At 39.6% G+C, this 20,747-nt stretch overlaps 1 protein-coding gene and 1 pseudogene across 1 annotated transcript in view; one reads left to right on the plus strand and one right to left on the minus strand.

Moving 5' to 3' along the window:
* MCOLN2 (mucolipin 2) overlaps positions 1–20,747 on the plus strand; it is an 82,069-nt gene that overhangs the window by 226 nt on the left and 61,096 nt on the right. The gene's annotated exons all lie outside the window — the stretch shown is intronic.
* LOC102830874 lies at positions 5,625–5,987 on the minus strand (annotated as a pseudogene).

The raw sequence follows: 20,747 nt of genomic DNA on the forward strand, positions 1-20,747 counted from the left end.
TGGGCTTTGCTTTCCGGAACAAACAGGCCTTTACTCAAAGTGAGAGTTGTAATGTGGTTAACCCCAATTCCTTTGCTTTATGAAAAGGCGTTCAGTTTAGCAAGCTGACTGGTAAGGTGCCCCTCCTTGCTAGGAGCTCTCATCAGTGCCCAGCACAGTGGAGCAAAAGTGGTGAGGACGAACAGGTATTGGTTCCTCCCTCCTCTGCTTCCAAAACAAATATAGTGGTGGTCTGTTAAACTTTCTTAAAATAGTATTGAGACTTTTCTGTCTTTCCTGCATGAGGCTCTGGATTTTGTAAATGGACTCAATGCTAGCAAGGAAAGCGAGATTCAAGAGAATTTACTTGATTTCTGGAGGCTGTTCGCAAAAGTATTTAACTAATTCCAAGCAACGTGTGGCATCTATTTTTTAGACATTTGAAAGGCCAATTTTGAATTAGAAAACATAACTCTGGTACATCTTTTTTGTTAACTGGCATTTGCTGAATGTCACACCAAGATGACTGTACTGTGTAATTTATTAACCATCTCTCATAATGAGGGAATGTCTACTTGTAATGGGCCAGATGGGTAGAAGTCATACACTCCTTCAGTCTACCTTAGCCCTAAATGCACTGTTCTAAATGGTAGAGAACAAACTAGGTCTGAGTTTATTTAATGGGTTTCTGCTTGGGTTGATAAGTAGGTTTGTGCTCACTGGTGGGATGGGGTATCATTGCTGTATTTTTTATCTTGACCCCAGTATTTTTCCTAACACGTTTTCTTCATAGCTTACATGGTAATGTCATTTCCACAAAAGTCTTTATTAACTTCTATTGTAAGAGTAAAGCCATAGGCTCTTGAATATGGACACAAATTGCTTTTGAAGGAATTCAGATTTAAAATATGTATTTGAAGTATATATGTGTCATTCTAAACCAAGAATGGAGTCCTGGTGTGGCACTGTAGGCTAGGCACTCAACTGCTCACCACACGAGCTTGATGGTTCAAACCCACCAGTTGTTCCTCAGAAACCCTATACAGAGTTCACTATGAGTCAGAATTAAGTCAATAACACCTAACAACAACAGCAAATCAAGAATGGAGTAGGGGACCAGTAAGGGGGGGCGAGAATATGTGTGTGTTATGTTAGAATACAAATTTGGATACCTTGTGTAAAAGTTACCAGCCACATAACTCTTCCCAAAGGTAGGATGTAGACTTCACACTTTCAGGAACTCTTCAACCTGCCTTAGTTACCTAGTGCTACTGTCACAAAAATACCACAAATGGGTGGCTTTAAAGAACATTAAATGCATTTTCTCACAGTTATAGAGACTGAAAGTTCAAATCAGGGTCTCAGCTGTGTTGACATTTTTCCTTATCAACAGTCTGGGGTATTCCTTAGATCCTTGGTGTTCCTTGGCTTGTAAAGGCTTTTTCACATGGCATCTACCTTCCCTTGTGTGTGTGTATGTTTTATAAGTTACAAGTGATTCGGTTTAGGAACAACCCCACACCAATATGACCATTAGAATAACAAAATACAAACCTATTTTTCAAACAGAATCACATCCACTGATACAAGGGCCAGAAGTTCAACACGTATTTTGTGGGGGACACAATTCAGATCATAGCATTACCTCTGTGATGTGTTCTAGCCAACAGCACGCATTTGGGGAAATCTGGTAGCTTCTTTCTTACTGCGTTAGACTCCTTTTGAAATTTTAGCTCATCTTCTTTGTCTTACCTTAAGAGGAGTCAAGAACTGTTAATGGTTGGTTATGAACGTTCCCTTACATTGATTGAATTATGCCTCCCCAAAACATGTTAAAATATGTAGTAGCCCAGGAAAACTCTTTGGGCTATAAAAGTTAGAAGTAGAATCTTCTCTGAGGTAGGGTTGTTCTTTTTAGCGGAGGCAAAGAGGAGAAGTTCCACGTGTCAGTTCTAAACCATTAAATCATCCTTCTAGTGAACTTCCACATCACATGTTAAAGACTTTATGAAGAAAAGTAATTTTATTATCAAATTTCATTTTAGCTATCAAATTGCTTATTCCCCACCCGCTACCCCTGAGTAAAGTGTTTAAGCCATGTTTTTAATTTGTTGGTTGTCTACTTTTGGTTTGTTTGCTCTTTTTCTTCCCACTTTCTCAACCTATGCCTAGTTGAGCTTTCTACTCTCTTTTCCCAGACCTGAGGAAACTACTTTGAGGGCATGTTGCTTGAATTCTTTCACCCTAAGTTGGGAGTTTCCTTTCTTCTTTGAAGGTTGTATTTTGTTATCTCTCTCCTTGAGTATTTCTTTGGTTTCAGCTTAAAACATTTGTCAGACAATAGTTGGTGACTAGTGGTGCAAAAGAGTCCTGGTGACACAGTGTCTTAAGCATTCAACTACTAACCACAGAGTTAGCAGTTTGAACCCACCAACAGCTCCAAAGGAGAAAGATTCAGTAGTCTGGTTCCTTGGAAGTCCTATGGGGCAGTTCTACTCTGTCCTGTGGCATTGTTATGAGTCAGAACTGATGAGATGAACCTGGTTTAGTGGTGCATATGGTAAATGTGCTCACTGCTAACTGGTGGTTTGAGTCCAGCTAGAGATGGCTTATAAGAAAGGCTGGATGATCTGCTTCTGAAAATGAGTCATTGAAAATCCAAGAGCCCAGTCTACTCTCACACGCTTGGGGTTGCTGTGAGTACAAATTAATTTAACTGTAAGTGGTTCAACTGGAGTTCATTGGTTTTCTAGTGATGCTAAAGGTACTGGAAATTTGTCCTTATTATTTAAGTAGACAACAATGTAAATGGTGGGCTTTTTAGTGAAGCTCTCTAGGAGAATGACCTGATGATGATCTGCTTCTGTAAAGATTAAAGCCAAGAAAACCCTATGGGTTTTTTGGGTTTTCTTGACCTGCTAGGTCACATGGGATCAATGAGTCAGATCTGAGTGGATGGCACCCAACAATACCAAAATACCAAAGAGAAAGACCTGTTTGAGACAGGGTGAATCAAGGGATTGGCCAATGTATCACTCAAGTGGATTTGCCCAGAATTAAGGTTAACTCATGGCTTTGAAGAAAAAAGATTAATTAATCATAATGTTCTAACTTCTTTTCATTTTACTTTTGCTTAGAGTCATCAGTTCTCTTTATTAAAATACCTATTAAATTCCTTACTAAAATAGGTAGCACTTGTTGAAAATGTTAGAGAAGTAAACAAAAATAGGAAAATGCCATCATTTCAGGCAGCGTCCTCAGTTTTAACTGCCTTTGGAATCCTGTATTCCTGGGAAATAGAGTTTCTTTTCTCTTATCTCGGCACCAGAAAGCAGATCTCCAGTGTTTTCAAGGAGTGTATGGTTTGTTCAGGATAAATGCTTAAAAAAAATATTCTTAGTTTAGCTTTTCTGCTTGTCTGAGGCAGCAGCTGGATGATAGATGATTTTAGGAACTTGGTGGGATGGTTGTCTTTGGGGAAATTCCTGAAAGTTTTAGTGTGCTCATCTTTTTGGGTGTCTCTATGGGGAAACAAAACTCGCTGATGGCCTTCTAATGTGAAACATTTAAGAATCAGAGCAATCATGTTATTTATTTTCTGAGAACTGCACTGAGAAGATGGTAAGCAAGATTTCTTTCTTTGCCTTTTTTTATTTTTTAAACCAGTTGTCATCAACTTCCTTTAATTAGTCCCCAGCAACTTCAGAGCCTTAGCTAACTGAGCTTCTTTGTGAAACAAAAGTAAATCATGAGGAAATTAGTTCATAATAAGAATGGGTGTGAAAAAAATGATGTGGGAGTTAGGATCTCTCCAAAGTCTTCTGTTTTGCAGAATGTCTTGTGACATTCACTCCGGAACCACTGTGGACACTGTAGAAATGCTGAATTTTATTCTCTGTAATTAACCCACTCCTTCCTGCACCCCAATACAAAGAAAGGGAGAGAAATTTTGGATTACTTAATACATGAACCAGATACTTTCCTCCTTTCCTTTGTGTTGGGGAGAAGGCAGATGATGGATTTGGGTAATTACAGAGACTAAAATTCAGCGTTTGGAAATATCTGATTACATAATACATAGAGTCCTGGTGTGACGCTACAGGATAATGCTCTGGACCATGAGGGCAGTTTGAACCACAAGGCCGGGAATTCAAACCAACCACCCACTACTCGGAAACCCTATACAGAGTCGCTATGAGTCAGAACCAACTCGGCACTTAACAACAACAACAATACATATTAGGGGACTCCTGGTGTGGCATTGAAGGATCAGCACTGGACTGTGATCCAAAAGATCGGCAGTTCAAACCTACCAGCTGCTCCTGACTATGAGTCAGAACTGACTCGATGGCACTTAACAACAACAACAACAACAACAAATACATATTAGACTCTAATATCTTATTTTAATTCACAATAGTAACTCAAGAGTTCACACATGTCTAACAAAACTCAAGAAAATATGGAAAACTCAATGAATAAAATTAAGATTACCTATAATACCCAGGAAAGATCTCTGGTAGCATAGTGGTTATGAGTCAAGCTGCTAACCTCAAGATCAGCTGTTCCGAGGGAGAAAGATGAGGCTTTCTACTTCTGTAAAGATTTCCAGCCTCAAAAACCCTACAAAGGATTGCTATGAGTCAGAACAGACTCCATGGCACCTCACCCTCGCCATAATACCTGGAAAGGGGCCCTGGTGGTGCTACTGGAAAGGTTAGATTTCAAACCCACCAGCTACTCTATGGGAGAAAGATGTGGCAGGCAGCCTCCATAAGGATTTATAGCTTTAGAAATCCTATAGGGCTGTTCTACTCCGTCTTGAAGGGTCATTGTGAAACAGAATAGACTTAATGGCAATAGTTTTGGTTATGGTTTATAATACCTGGATGGTGCAAACAGTAAATCACTTGACCAGTTGAAAGTTTAGTTGAAATCCACCCAGAGATACCTTGGAAGAAGGTCTGGAGATCTGCTTCTGAAAGGTCACGGCCATGAAGATCCCAGAGGGCAGTTCTACTATGAAGCATGTGGTATCACTGTGAATCAGAACCAACTTCACGGTATTAGAGATTATTAAGATGTCTTTGCTGGCTTATGTCCTGGTGTGGTACAGTAGGATAAGCACTGTTCAGCAGTTTAAACCCACCAGTTGTTCCTTGGAAACCCTATACAGAGTGGCAATGGGTCAGAATTCATTCAAAGGCACTTAACAACAACAAATATACAGATGTAAGGGGGACTGGTAGTGCAGTGGATTAAGCGTTGGGCTATTAACCACAAGGTCAGCAGTTTGAATCCACCAGACACTCCACAGGAAGCTTCAATTTTCTGCTGAGAAATCCTACACAGGGTCACACTAAGTGGGAATCAACTCTGTGGCACACAACAACATACACAGATATAAGGAGACCTGATGACACTGAAGGACTGCTAACCATAAAGTTGGCAGCTCAAACCTACCAACTGCTCCTGTATGAACAGATTCGACAGCACCTAACAACAACAAAGTTAATAGTAAACTTTTGCTTTTTAAAAAGTTTTTTTTTTTTTTTTTTTTGGAAGGCGGAACACTTTATTTACACCGATGAAGAGCAGGAGAGTAGAGGCTGATTCGGGCCGGGAAGGCAGCTGGGGCTCAGTTGTTAGTCCATGCCCTGGTCCTCATAGCTCTGGTCTGGCAGGTAACAGCGAATGATGTTGGGGATTTTCGGGCCTTGAACTCCTTCAAGGCGATGAGCAGGGGGTCTGCCTCCCCCTCCAGCTCCACCATCAGGGGGACACATTGCCATCTGGAGGGCTCCTGTGCCCAGCACATGGGCTCACTCGTACTTGGTCAACTGCAGTGTGGTGATTCACTTCTGGTTGGCCTGTGGTCGCTCCCCTGACGGAAGGATCTGGACATTCTCCTGGCCCTCCTCCTTGGCATTCTCCAGGTCATCTAGCCCTTCCTCCTCCTCCACATCATCAAAGTCATCACCATCAAAATTGTCCTTGTTGTCTGACATACTGCCTTTGTGGCAGAGACCTGGTTTTACTCCCCACAACCGCAAGGAGACCCCCCAAAGACTAAGAAGTATTTTTGATTTTTGGAGAACAAGTCTGTTTATAAGTTTCTTAAAACGTCTTAAATGTTTGTGTTAAAATCTGTCCATTGTTTTCATGGCTGAATCTTGTTACGCTTGATAGGCATATTAAATTGTAAATATATTATCTTCTATCTTTTTTTTTTTTAATGTATTGAAATTTTGTTTCTGTGTTTTGTTTGCGGGAGGACTCATTTTCTCTGTCCCAAATCGTTAGAAAATTGTCATGATACAATTACTGAATAAGTTATTTTTTGGAAAGATATTGTTGTTGTTAAGTGCTACGAGTCAGTTCCGACTCATAGTGATCCTATATAGGAGCTTGAACAATGAGGAATAAAACAAAACAAAGTAAACTAAGTAAACTAAGCAACTAAATTTCCTATGATCTTCTATTGTATCTTAGCTAAGCAAAACATTTACACATACATTTATTGTGTTAAAATATATAGTACATAAAATTTGCTATTTAAGCCATTTCTAATTCTACAATTCAATAACATTAATTGCATTCACAATGATATGCAACCTTTACCCATTTACCAAGCCTGTTGCCATTGTGTCAATTCCAACTCATAGGATTAGTATGAGTATGCTGCAACTTTTACCACTCAATGTATTTTTAATTCATTTCTTGTTATCAATCATTTGGACTTTCTATTATTGTTGTTAGTTAATCTTACTGGTTGAGGAAAAGTTCTTGTAGTCAGAGTTGTCTTATTTCTTGATTCATGTTTTTTTTCCAACAAATATTTATTGAATTAGGTATGAGGCAGTCTGCTGTAATACAGAATGGTATTTAATACAGAATGGTATTCTGTATTAGGTAGCCTGCTGTGTGCTGGGGGCTATAGTGATAAACAAGACAGCATGTTCATGAAACCCTCTTGTAGGAAAGACCAATAAATCTGAGGATCTCTGCCCTGAAGGAAGCAAAGTGAGGAGAGAGGGAGTAGGGAGGACCACATTTGATAGACTGGTCAAGGAACCCATTTGAAGAGGTGACGTTTGTATGGAGAGCTGAAGGACAAGGTGGAGTCAGCAATGCTAAGAGTTGGGGACAATAGTAGGGCAGATGCAACAGCAAATGCCCAGTGTAAGGAATGTTCCAGGATTAATAACAGACTGTGGTATAGTGAGGAAGAGGCAGGAGTCTTTTAAACAATGGTAGTGGGGCTGGCTTTTACTCAGAGGACAGTGGGAAGGCCTTAAAGGATTTTAAGAAGGGAAGTAATCTGATTTTGGATTTTAAAATACTCCTCTGGCTACTTTATGTAGAACTGGGAAGTTGTTGCTGTAGTCTAGTGAGAGATGATGGTGCTTGGACCTGGGAGGTTTCAGTGACTAGAAAGATTGAAAGATTGGGCCACTCTATGATGTGCTTTAAAGGAAAACTTGCCAGACTGAATGTGATGGGTAAGGGAAAGGAGAAATCAAAGTATAAGTCTAGAGCAGTGATTCCCACCCTTTGCTACGCGTTAGAATTACCTGGAAAGCTTATAAATGGATGCCCAACTCACACCTCATACTAATTAAATCAGACTATCTAGGAGCTGGGAGTGAGGCATTGAAATATTTTTTAAATCCTCAGATGATACTACGTATAGCCAACTTGGAGCAACATTGACTGGACTAGATATTGTAGCTAAAGCGTCAGGGTGAATATGCAGATGGATGAGGAAAGTGGAGGATAAGTTTAAAAAACTTATTTGCCAAGCAGGTATAGTTTCAAGGAAATAGCGTATAAGGTAGTCTATTCAAGATAGAGGATTAAATGAAGTTGTTAAGTGTGCAAGTCTACATCATGTAGATAGATTAAAATCTGTAGCACTGGAAAAGCTCTCCTAGGATGTTAAAGAACAGACAAGTCCTGCACTGTGCCCCGAGACACTCAGGCATCAGGAAGTCAGATGGAGGAGGAAAAGGAAGAGCCAGCAAAGGTAGGCTGAAAACCCAGGGACTGTGGTGTCCAGGAAGTCCACAGAAGGGATTGTCTCACAGAGGTCATAGTTAACTGTATCAAATGCTACTGAGCGAGTAAGGTGAGGCAAAGAAGGGTTTTGCAATCTGCAGCAGGAGGCAGTTCAGGCTGAGAAGTGTCGACAGAATAGTGGGAATAGATGCCCAGTGTTTGCTTTAAACAACCTGACAGATGTTTGCTTTAGACAGTCACAAAGATGAGGAAGTTGTTAGGTGCCCATCAGGGAATGGCTTTCCTTATTTGTTTTTCCTTCTCATTCCAGTAACATAACCATTTAGAAGTCTCCAAATTTATGAACTTGGATAGCTGTTGTCTTCCAAATTGTCACACATTTGGAGAGTTAGTTTGAGTGTAACAATGTTAATCTTTATTTCTGACCATCTTATAGAGATGTTGTTGTTGTTGTTGTTGTTAAGTGTCATTGAGTCAGAGCTGACTCATACAGACCCTGTATAGGGTTTCTGAGGAACAGCTGGTGGGTTTAAACTTCCGACCTTGTGGTTCATAGTTTAGTGCTGATCCTACAGTACCACACCAGGAATATTATTAATTCAGGATCCAAGAAGGAGTATCAGACAAAGGGTTAGTAAAATTGGGACTTTTGTAGTTGGGGACAAGTTGCAACCTCAGGGTACCATAGTTTCCTAATTTGAATAATCGTGGGGCAATAACAAGTAACCCCTAGGGTGATGATTATCAGTTTGTTGCAAAGTCCCCAAGCCCAAGCTGTACCTATACCCGTTAGGTCAGAATTACTGAGGGTGGAAAGTACTAATTCTCCCCAGATGATTCCAGTGTGTAGCCAAGTTTGAAAATCATGGCTCTAAGGTCTTGTCTAGTTCTAATACTCAATTAGTCTAAATCAGGAAGGAAGGAATGGATCTTGGGCAAGCAGTGTCTTGTCACAAGGTCTCAGAATTTTCCATCTGTGTGTCCTTTCCCTTGAAGGGATTGAAGAACATTCTCCACAAAAATGAGGGAGTGAAGAAAGAGACTAACATGGGATTCAGGAAACGTGGAGTCCTGTTTAGGAAGTATGGGAAGGGAATTTCCAAAGCAATAGTGCTGAATAGAGATTAGAAAGCAGTCAGTAGTTTGGAGCAGGAGGATGGAGGACAATTCCAAGAATGATGTCATGGGGGAAGAAACGAACTGACAGGATATCTACTTGTTTAACTATCTGCAAGGGAACTATTTGGTAATAAAGTTATAATTGTTATGTAGAAAATTAGGTAAATGGAGGAAAAACTCCAGTTAAAAAAATTTGTACAACTTCATTTCAAACTCTATACACTATTAAGTTTTAAAATAAATAAATAAATAAAATAAAAGCAAAATATCACCAGAGAACTAGGCAGGGCCAGATCATAGAGAACTATGGAGATGTGGGTTTCTGGTTTGGGGGCCTGGAAGGCTGGTGGTACTATTCATGTGATGGTGATTGCACTCATGTAATGCCACTCACTGGAGAAAAAAAATGAAGTTGTCAAGGACTTCATTCTTCTTGGATCAATTATCAACCCTCATGGAAGCAGCAGTCAAGAAATCAAATCACATATTACATTAGGTAAATCTGCTGCACAAGACCTTTTTAAAGTGTTGAAGAGCTAAAATGTCAGCTTGAAGACTAAGATGCGCCTCACCAAGCCATGGTATTTTCAATAACCTCATATGCATGCGAAAGCTGGACAGTGAATAAGGAAGACCATAGAACAATTGATGCCTTTGATTTAAGGTGTTGGAGAATATTGAAAGTGCCATGGGCTGCCAAAAGAACCAACAGATCTGTGTAGGAAGAGGTGCAGGCAGAGTGCTCCTTAGAGGCCAGGATGACCAAACTTTGTCTCTCATGCTTCAGACAAATATTTTCAGCAAGCACCAGTCGCTGGAGAAGGATATCATGTTTGGTAAGGTGGAGGGTCAGAGAAAAAGAAGAAGACCCCCAACGAGATGGATTGGCCAAGTGGCAGCATCAAGGGCTTCAAGTGTGGCAACAATGATGAGGTTGGCCCAGGATCAGGCAGTGTTTCATTCTGCTGTGCATAAGGTCGCTATGAGTCAGTACCGACTCGATGACATTTAACAACAACAATGCCATTCATAGGAAGGAGAATACATTTGGTAAGTGGTTTATCCTGTGTTCTAGTAAGATACAGTTGTGAATTTAAAAACTATTCTGAGTGGGATATTGTTAAGTCGTAAAGAGAAATGAAGTTGGATGGATGAACCCTGAAAATATTATGAGTGAACTAGGCCAGATACAAGGAGTTCTGGTAGCATAGTGGTTACGAATCAGGCTGTGAACCTCAGGGTCAGCAGTTCGAAACTACCGGCTGTTCCGCGGGAGAAAGATGAGGCTTTCTGCTCCTGTAAAGATTTACAGCCTCGGAAACCCTGTACAGGGTCACTGTGAGTTGGAACCGACTCCATGGCACATTACAGCAACAACAGGCCAGATACAAAAGGACAAGTAGTATAGGATTTCATTTATATAAAATATCTAGACTAGGCAAGTGCATAGAGATAGAAAATAAATAGTGGTTACCAGGGACTGGAGGGGGAGTCCTGATGTGGCATTGTGGGTTAATGTGCCAGACTGCAAAGCCCTTTGAACTGCAAGTTCGATGATTCAAGCTCACCAGCTGCTCCTCGGAAACCCTATACAGGGTCGCTATGGGTCGGAACCAACTCAGTGGCACTGAACAAAAACAACAGAGGCTGGAGGCAGGAGGATTGGTGAATTGTTTCTTAATGAATACAGAGTTTGGAGTGATGAAAGAATTTTAGAAGTAAAGATCGGTGATGGTTGCACAAACAATATTGTGACTATAATTAATGCCAACCACTGAATTGTTTACTCAAATATGATTACAAAGACAATTTTGTGTTATATGTATTTGTTTTACCACAATAAAAATTTTTAAGTTATCAAATACAAAGATAATGTCATGATGACTCAAAAGTACTTAAAATATGTAAAAATGGAAATCTCAGGGATTATACTTTAAAATTTTTTCACTATATTAAAAGTAATTTTTTCTAGTGCCACTACATCAATACATGATACCTAAACAGGTCTGGTGGGAAGGGGATCCCTTTCAAAGTTATTGTGTATTTATTGGCTGGAGATGGAGGAATTAATTTCCCTGAATTAAAGCAGTTCTATGGCTTGTATTAGCTAGGGTGAAAAAAGAACAAACATCTAAGTTGTAGTCAGAACTCTGAGAAGCAGACTAGACAAGTAATCCACAAATTGTTGATATTGTATCCCCACGAGTTAAAAGAACATTCACTCTCTCTGAATGTATTTATTTATATATTGTATGCAGAACTGTATGTATCCTATAAAACAAATAAAATGAACATTTTAAGGTTTAAAGTAATTACGAATGTTAAAATGAGTTGTTAAATGCAGCAACTTTATTATGTTGTTGTTATGTGCCGTGGAGTCGATTCCGACTCATAGCGACCCTGTACGAGGTTTCCGAGGCTGTAAATCTTTACAGGAGCAGAAAGCCTCATCTTTCTCCCGTGGAACAGCTAGTAGTTTCGAACTGCTGACCTTGTGGTTCACAGCCCAATTCGTAACCACTACGCTACCAGAGCTCCTTTATTATATCACTGGCTAATATCTTCAGGTATAATATATAGTTGGAGTCAGGTTAATCTACATTTTAATAGATTTAATCTACATTTTAAATAATGTTCTTGATAAATTTGATTTTTTGTTTCCAATTTCTTTTCAGATCAGATTACATTTTGTCTCTTTTAACACATGATCAAGAATGTTTATATTGCTGTTGTTGTTAAGTGCCATCGAGTTGATTCCGACCCATAGCGATCCTGTGTAGGGTTTCTGAGGAGCAGCTGGTGAACTTGAACCGCTGACCTTGCAGTTCAAACGACTTTGCAGTCTGGCGCATTAACCCAGAGCGCCACACCAGGACACCTGAATGTTTATATTAATAACATTATATTTGTTGTTGTTATGTGTTGTGGAGTCGGTTCTGACTCATAGCAAACCTGTACAGGGTTTTTGAGGCTATAAATCGTTATGGGAGCAGAAAGCCTCATCTTTCTCCCATACAACAGCTGGTAGTTTTAGAAGTATGTTAATTCTAACATTTTATGTTAACTTCAGCTTGCATTATTTGTTTTATAATTAATCTATTTTTTGGCATGTATCTTTATGACCCTTGTTCATTTTGTGAAGGTTGTTTTAACTAAAACTGGGCAATATACTCTAAAAAATAAAAACCCAAAACAAAACTAAAATGGACCCACATAAACCCTAAGTGAAAGAATCTGCTTAAGAACCAGTGAGGGCACGACCATCAATCACCCAATTTTGGGGAACTTGCGTTCTTCCCTGGGTGCCTTGCGTACCTAAGTAAAATACAAGAACTTCAAGTTCTGACCAAATGTGGGCATGTTATGCGTAACATATAATAATAATCCATGTGTTAAATCTTGGCACATCTTAATTTCCTTCTCTTTCAGGTTAATGTAAGTGGAAACCCTAATCCTTTCTTCTCTCATACCCTGGTGTGCACACACTCACTTTGTAGACCACTGCAGTAGAAAGCAAACTCTCAGGCCTCTTGTTCAGTAGGGTAAATAAAGGTCCCACAAACCTAAAGGCAGTATATAGCAGGCTGGGCTGATTTGCTTATTTGCTGGGTAGATTGTGCTCATAGAAACAAGGTACCATCACTGAAACATGTGACAAAGATCAAGAGCCCTGTCAGGTCCTCCCTAGGATTTATAATCCAAATGAAGTGAAAACTCTCTGGTAACAAATTTTTTTCTTTCCAAACTTTTAAGTTCCATAGAAAACAGCTTTTTTAGTCATTGCAAGCTGAATTTTCCCTTGGTCATATGATAGCCTTAAGATTAGCGGACATTACATAATTCGCATTGTCTGAAAGAGAAGGTTTTTGTAATAAGTCTACTGGTAACCAGGGTGCCCCTTCACCCCTTTCTTCTCTCTCAGTCCCAGTCCCAGGTTTCTTTTCTAAATCCTATTTCCTTTCCAGCACCTCTAGCTTCTATTGATCTCACTCAGTAGATGACCTTCCACTTTAGTCAGCACCTCATTGTTAACCTTACAGGTACTGGATATTTTGGTTTCATAGTGCAATTTATTCAGCTTATAAAAATTCAGAGCTTGTATTTCCTATGGTTTGTGAGACACAAATTATTTATAACATCATGAATGTTTTGATTCATTTCATGCAATTTCTATCGACTCCTACCCTGCCATTGAGGGGTGTGTGTAACTTAGATCTTCATTGATTTCTGTTCCTTAACTGGTTTTGTGATGTAGTTACTTTCACTTCCTCTGAGTTGGGCTTACACAAATTACCACTCTCTGTACCTTTCTTAACCTGTAGGCTGATTTTCTAGCCTTTGTACTGCAAATGAAAGATTTTCCCTTATCTGCTGACCACTAGTGCCAATCACCATGATGGCTGAGTGTTTGGGGCAGAAGACAGCTGGCACTAGTGGTATTGGATAAATTAGTATTATGAAAGAACATTTTTTTTCACAATAATTTTAAATTGTTCCTTTTTCTTTTTTTTACAATGCTAAAAATATTGCAATTGCTCTGAAAATACTTAAGTGAAGTGATTCTGGAAAGAGAGAAATAATGAATGAAGTTCATTATCTACTACAGTTTTTGCCTGAGACTTCTTAAAAATCATTTCATTTTTGGTAATGTTAACTTCAACTGTCATTCCACGAGTGCTTAGTGGTAGCATAATTAGAAAAACAACAGCTAGAAGAATCATTTGAAACTTCCTGAAGCAATTGGTGTCGGGGGTCAGGTTTCTCTCCCTTCTCTTGGCTCTTGATGTACACTTGATTTTAGCATTTAAATGCACTCATACTTTCATCTGTTTATATTTCTCCTTAGCACTATAAAACATCTCCTATGGAACTTAGCTGACAAGGTGCTCACTGGTATTTGACCTACTGCCCTGTGTTCCACACCGCTGCTTCCTGTGTCTTGCTTCTGACAAAACAACCTTGTCTTTCTTCACTACAGTGTTTCTCACCTAAGAAGCTGAGGGGAGGTTTCAATATACATTTTTTCATATCTTCTTCAATTTTATCAAATGAAAAGCATGTTCCGAGTCATCAGGATGAATTCTTTCCTAACACTGATCCATCCACTAAAGTGATGGTCCAAAAAATCCACTATCATCGAGTCAATTCTGACTCATAGTGAACCTATGTAGGGTTTCCAAGGCTGTAAATCTTTATAGGAACAGAAAGCTTCCTCTTTCCCCATAGAGCCACCAGTGCATTCAAGCTGCTGACCAATATGTAACTCACTAGACCATCAGAGGAGTCCTGGTATGACGCTGTGGGTTGATGTACTAGACTACAAAGAAAGTTTAAACCACAAGGTGGGTGGTTCAAGCTCACCAGCTATTCCTTGGAAACCCTATACAGGGTCACTGTGGATTGGAACCAACTCTTTGGAACTTAACAATAATAAGGCCATCAGAGTCCCCTGGTGGTAGTTAGCTTTAAATTCAGTTATTTCTCAAACAAGTCCATAGTAGTTTCCACAGTCGTGTTGCCAGGGATCTAAATTCATGTTTGGGAACATGTCGTGACTGTCATGGCACAATGGGTTTTCCCCACCAGCTCTCGGACTTGCTGTTTACCCAGAGTGAGACATCTGTTCCCATAATACTTGTCACAATTAAGGGTGCAGCATTTGTTGTTCTTGTTAAGTGCCATCAAGTTGGTCCCAACCCACAGCAACTCTGTATAGGGTTTCCGAGGAACAACTGGTGAGCATGAACTGCCAACTCCGCAGTTCAAATGGCTCTGCAGTCTGGCGCATTAACCCACAGCCATCAGGTCACAAATCTATTTCCCCTTCTGAGCATCTGAAGATTAGGAAACATATTCAACTTTGTATCTCAAGCACCCAGCACAATGCTTTCTTGGCATAATAAGTGCTCGTTAAATTGATGAGATGAACCATGTTTTAAGGATCACATGCTACAAGCAAACACATTTTTAAAGTCTCCTGGTTGTTTTAAAATTAGATTCATTATGGTTATTCATTTCTTATGTCTAGAAATTCTTTGTTATTCCAAAGGTTTTCCTGTCGATATTTTTACCTTTTTGTTTTTAAACAGTAAGCTTGAAGTTTTTCTAATCTGTGTCTAATTCTAATATACTTCATATATGTGGGCTTGTTTCCACTGTCTGTTTCTAAGCTGATATTCATGTTGCTTGGTTCCCTCTTATATTTGGCTATATTTAACTAATTTCCAAGCTTTTTTTTTTTTGAGGTAAAATTCATATAAAATTAACTACTAGACACCTAAATAATTTATGCTGAGTATTTCATATGAAATAAATCATACAATATAGGAAATTTTGTGACTAATTTCTTTCACTTAACATAGTGTTTTTTGAGGTTCATTCACGCTGTAACATGTATCAATACTTCATGACATTTATGCCTGAATAATATTTCATTGTGTGGATTTTTAATTTACCGATTCATCAGTTGGTGGATTTCTGAATTGTTTTCATATTTTGGTTATTATGAATAGTACTGCTTGGTCACAACTTTTTGACATTATTTTTAGAAGGTCCCAAGGCTTTGTGTGAACCTATGAGAAATCTGTCGGTGTAACTACTGGAAGACTGAGGTCAACCTCCATCTGGGATTCCCTGCATCAAACAATCTCACAATTTGAAGTTCCCTGGCTCATCCAGACTTGAGGTTCAAAGGGATAGTTTATGGCCTTTATTTCTTTAAATCGTCTATTTTAAATTTTCTTCTCTTTGATTTGATCACTCTGACCTTCTCTGTGGTCCTCTAAGTTTGGAAGTGGGCAGTTTTGATGCTGATTTCCCCCCCAAAGAGATAGTTCTTTGGGCCCCTTCTATATGCGAGGAGGATCTCATTTAGATTTTCCTTCTTGGATTGACTGTGGCCTTGACTCTTCCTTCTTTACCTCCTCTTGAGGCCACAGAACTAAACCTCAATTGAATCAATGGCAACTGGTTCTTACTTCTCTAAAATTTCCCCAAAATTGGCCTGGGAGATCCTGTTCTCTTTTAGCTCTTCAGTCTTTTAAAGGTCTCCTTCTCAAAAAAAGTGTGCATTTTCACTATAATTGTCCTTTATATTTCTTTCCATCTTTCTATCCCAGCAGGACGATTCTGAATAGCCTATTTTACTAACCTGGAAACCAGAGATCCAAAAATCAATTTAGAAATAAAAATCAATACCAACTGAGTATAAGCATTAAAATAATCATTCCCCTGAAACTCAAAGGGAACGCATGAACAGGCATGCAAGCTTGCTGGCAACCACACTGGTCTACTGGTGAGTGGAAGAGGGAGAAAGGCAGCAATGAAGAAATGGGCTGAGTTCAACCACAGTCCATTGACTCCCATTGATTAGAGAGAGAAGAGGAAGGGCTGGTTGGTCCAAAGTGTGGTGAAACCTGAGGACACTTGAGCTCATGGACAAGGACATAGCCACAGAGGGATAGAGCTGAGAGTGAAGCATCCAGCTGATATGAAGTGAGGGGAGATACACAAGAACACCCAAACTTTCAGACAGTACCCATTTGACCTAGCCTTGATGGGTTGATAATCAGAACTTGACTAGAGGAAGATTAATATATATATAAAGGAAACAAGGGTAAATTGCTACAATTTGATGAACCTGACCTGTACTCATGGAGGTAGTAACTCTAAATACCAAGAGATAGGGAAGGAGTCTTCATATCAAGTACCAATGCAATCCCCTCTGTACACAGGGTAGATAGGACAGGCAACTTAGACATTGGCTACCTAAAATGAGGGGGTGATGAAGGCACAAAGAAACTGGTTTACAAGGTTTCAAGAGGGAGTTTAGTTTAAGAGTGAGAGCAGGGGTAAAAGTCCCCACTGAATAGTTTTCATCTTGTCTAGATGGGTCTGGTGAAAAGAGATGGGGATAAGATTCATATGATTCAATAGTAAATAACTGTTATTATGACTAATTGCGACTGTCACAATTGTAAAGGTAGAAGTTTTGTAACAAAAACAGGGGAGTGGTTTTTGTTACAGTCCAGAAGAAAAAGGACCCTGGGACCATCAAGGGAGAAGAGCACAAGCAGAGTGTGGCACCTTATCCAGAGAAGCAGCGGATACCAGAGACGGAGGCAGAGATGGGGTCATGGAGAGAGGGAGCAGCTGAGGATTCTAGATTCATGGGAAGAAAGGGACTAAGAGCTGGTGGCCAGGAGGCAGACTGGCAGAATGTGCCCTTTGGAAGTGTAAATTATTATATATACCTGAGTGTTTTTGTTTTGTTTTGTTTTTTAAAAAAGCTAAAGTGAATAGAGAGAAATACTGTTAACTGATGGTACAAAAAAAAAAAATCATTCCCTTTTGGGTTAATTTTAGATTTGTTAGTCAAAGTAGATAACCTAGATCATAAAGCAGTGTCTTAGGCAGGGTTTTCTAAAGAAGTAAAACCAGTGACACACATAGGAGTGTTGGTGGTTACTGTAGGGTAAGAACTGGACTGATACAAGGTCAGAAGTTCAAACCCACCAGACACTCCTTGGGAGAAAGATGAGGTTTTCTGCTTCCATAAATATTTACATCCTTGGAAACCATGTACAGGGTCACTGTGAATTGGAACCAACTTAACACTTAAGAAGAGCAACAAATATGCATGCACATCCACATACACAAAGCTTTATATGAAGGAAATGGCTTGCACAGTTGTAGAGGTGTGCAAGTTCCAAGACTGGAGACTTCTCCTGAATAATGTGGCTGTAGGGGTTCATGAACCCGAGGTCAGATGGCAGGCTTCTGGCTGCAGAGGTCAGCATGTAAGATGGCAGGTTGCTGACAATTTCCAGTATCAGCAGACAATAAGGTAAGCCATTGGCTCAAGTCCAAAGAACCGGAGGTCAAGTGAAGAGACAGATGTAGGATCCAGAATCAGCACTAAAGCAAGCAAACTTTGCCTAAGCACCCAGTATATTAGAAGCAGGCCACACCTCTGAGGGAAACTTCCTTTCAATTGATTATTGCTGTTGTTAGGTGCCATCAAGTCTGTGCCAACTCATAGTAACCTTATACACAACAGAACAAAACAATTGATTACTCATAGCAAATCTCATCATGAAGACGATTACATTATATTAGATCTGATCATGGAGGATTGCTACATCTAAACTGCCAAGCCACAGAGATTCCTGGCCCAATCAGTTTGATACACAACCTTATACCACAATCAGTATTAAAAATGGTGGCCCAACGTACTGGAATTTATTCATTAAATTTGCTATTGAGACAATACCTGATGCAAATAACAGAAATCTAACTCAAACTGGCTTAAGCCCAAAAGGAACTGATTGGCTCAAATTGAAAGTTTTAAGATGGATAGCTTCAGATACAACTGCATCCAGAAACCCAAATATTAAAAGTCATTAGGTTGTTGCTATCTCTTGTCTGTTTTCTTCTATTCTCTGGTAAGCTCTGTGGTGGTGATGTGGCTTTCAGGAATTCTAGACTTCGCCTATGTTTTATGTCTGTAATTAAAGATTTTTAAAAAGAAGTCATAAGGAGTCAAGTCAAGACTGTAAGGTGAATACATAATGATTTCTCATTGCAACTCTTGAAAAATCGCCCTTGTTTGATGGGAGGAATGAGCAGAACCATGTTTGTGTTGGAGAAGGACTCTCCAGTGAAGCTTTCCCAGGCATTTTTCTACTAAAGCTTTGTCTTTCTCAAAACATATTCATAATAAGCAGATATTATTTTTCTTTGGTCTTCTAAAAAGTCAACAAGCTAAATGCCTTGAGCACCCCCTAAAACTGTTGTCATGACCTTTCCCCTTGACTGGTCTGCCTTTGCTTTGACAGCACCTCTTCCTCCTTTTCATAGCTACTGTTTTGATTACACTTTGTCTTCAGGATCATACTGGCAAAGCCATGTTTCATCTCCTGTTACTGTTCTTCCAAGAAATGCTTCAGGATCTTCAGCCCACTTGTTTAAAATTTCCATTGAAAGCTCTGATCTTCTGGTTTGCAGCTAAGTGGGGCGTAGTAGTTCTGGCATCCACTGAGAAGAAAGTTTGCTCAATTTTAATGTTTTGGTGACAATTATGTAAGCTGAAGCAGTTGAGTTGTCTGTGGTGTTAGCCATTATCTCTGCTGTTAATTATTGGTCTTCTCAATGAGGGCACAAGCAAGATTAATTTTTTTCCATGCAAATTAATGTGGCTGGTCTGCTGCTGTGGTCTTCTTCTTCTATATTTTCTCATCCCTTCATAAAATGAATTATCCATTTGAAACTCCTAATAACTTTGGGGCATTGTCCCCATAAACTTTTGATGAAGTATCAATGGTACCCATTCTTCCATCCAAATTTCACCATAAATTTGATATTTATTCTTGCTTCAATTTTAGCAGAATTCATGTTGCTCTGATGAGACTCTTCAAACTGATGTCTTACCCTTCTTAGTGCCTCAAATTAGCTACTATTCAGACATGTTATTACAAATCAGTACGGGCTTATTTTGGTGGAAAAAGAAAATGAAATCCATGTACAAGTTTTTTCATAAAATACATTTTTCACAAACTTTTAAAAGACCCCACATATACTACTATGTTGTTGTTAAGTACTGTCAAATCATTTACAACTCATAGCAACTCTGTATAGGATTTCTATGACTGTAAATCTTTGTGGGAGCAGAAAGTCTCATCTTTCTCTTGGGTTTGAACTGCCAACCTTGTGGTTAGCAATCCAGTGGCAGAAAGCTCCTCAGAAGCCAGGCTGGTGAGACTTTTTCTCTCATACTTCAGATATGTTATCAGAAGTCACCAGTTCTCTTGAGAAGGACATCATGCTTGATAAAGTGGAGGGTCAGTGATAAAGAAAAAGAACCCCAATGAGATGGATTGACACAGTGGCAGCAGCAATACCTTCAAGCATAAGAACAATTGTGCAGAAGAACAAACAAGATGGTGGATCAGGTGGAAGTGCAGTGAGGAGCTCCATCAGCAACAACACAGAATACCGGACCAAGCAGGCACAGGGGATGGTCCTAGAACTCTGAACCACATATAAAGGAATATTTAGAAGATTGGAAGACTTACAGCTTGGGGTATTTGTAGCAGAAGCAAGAAATCCTTTGCTTTCTAATTCAAGATGCTCAGCTGCTCCTGGAGCTGCCATCTTGGGTGAGACCAAGCGGGGGAAGGATCAGAGCATCCACAGGCGCCTGGTGGAACTGTGGAGATAAAGGTGTGGACATTCTTTTTTTTGGTATCTGTTCATTGGTCCCTTGCTGTCTGCACACCTCCATTTTGGTGACTATAGAGGTGTCTGAGCGAGTGGACACCTCAGTCCCACTCTCAGAAGGGTCTACTACACATGCGCAGAGATCTCAAAATTTAAAGAGACAATTTCCACTTAAAACCAAAGGGCCACAGCTGGCCCTGAACTGTTTATAACTAGAAAAAAGGCCTGAGTGGGGATTGTGGAGTGGGACAGGCAGACTAAAAAGGAAATATGCTGAAAATTGAATCCTAAGTTATGTTAAAACTACCAACAGTGGCATCTTGAAATTTCTCAGGAATAAGAGTGAAAAGGGAAGCCCATTTCCTGATCACATCTACCTGGAGGCAATCAGAATGCATAAAAAATATCAAAAT

This window comes from Chrysochloris asiatica, unplaced genomic scaffold (assembly GCF_000296735.1).
Source record: "Chrysochloris asiatica unplaced genomic scaffold, ChrAsi1.0 scaffold00002, whole genome shotgun sequence".
Lineage (NCBI taxonomy): Eukaryota > Metazoa > Chordata > Mammalia > Afrosoricida > Chrysochloridae > Chrysochloris > Chrysochloris asiatica.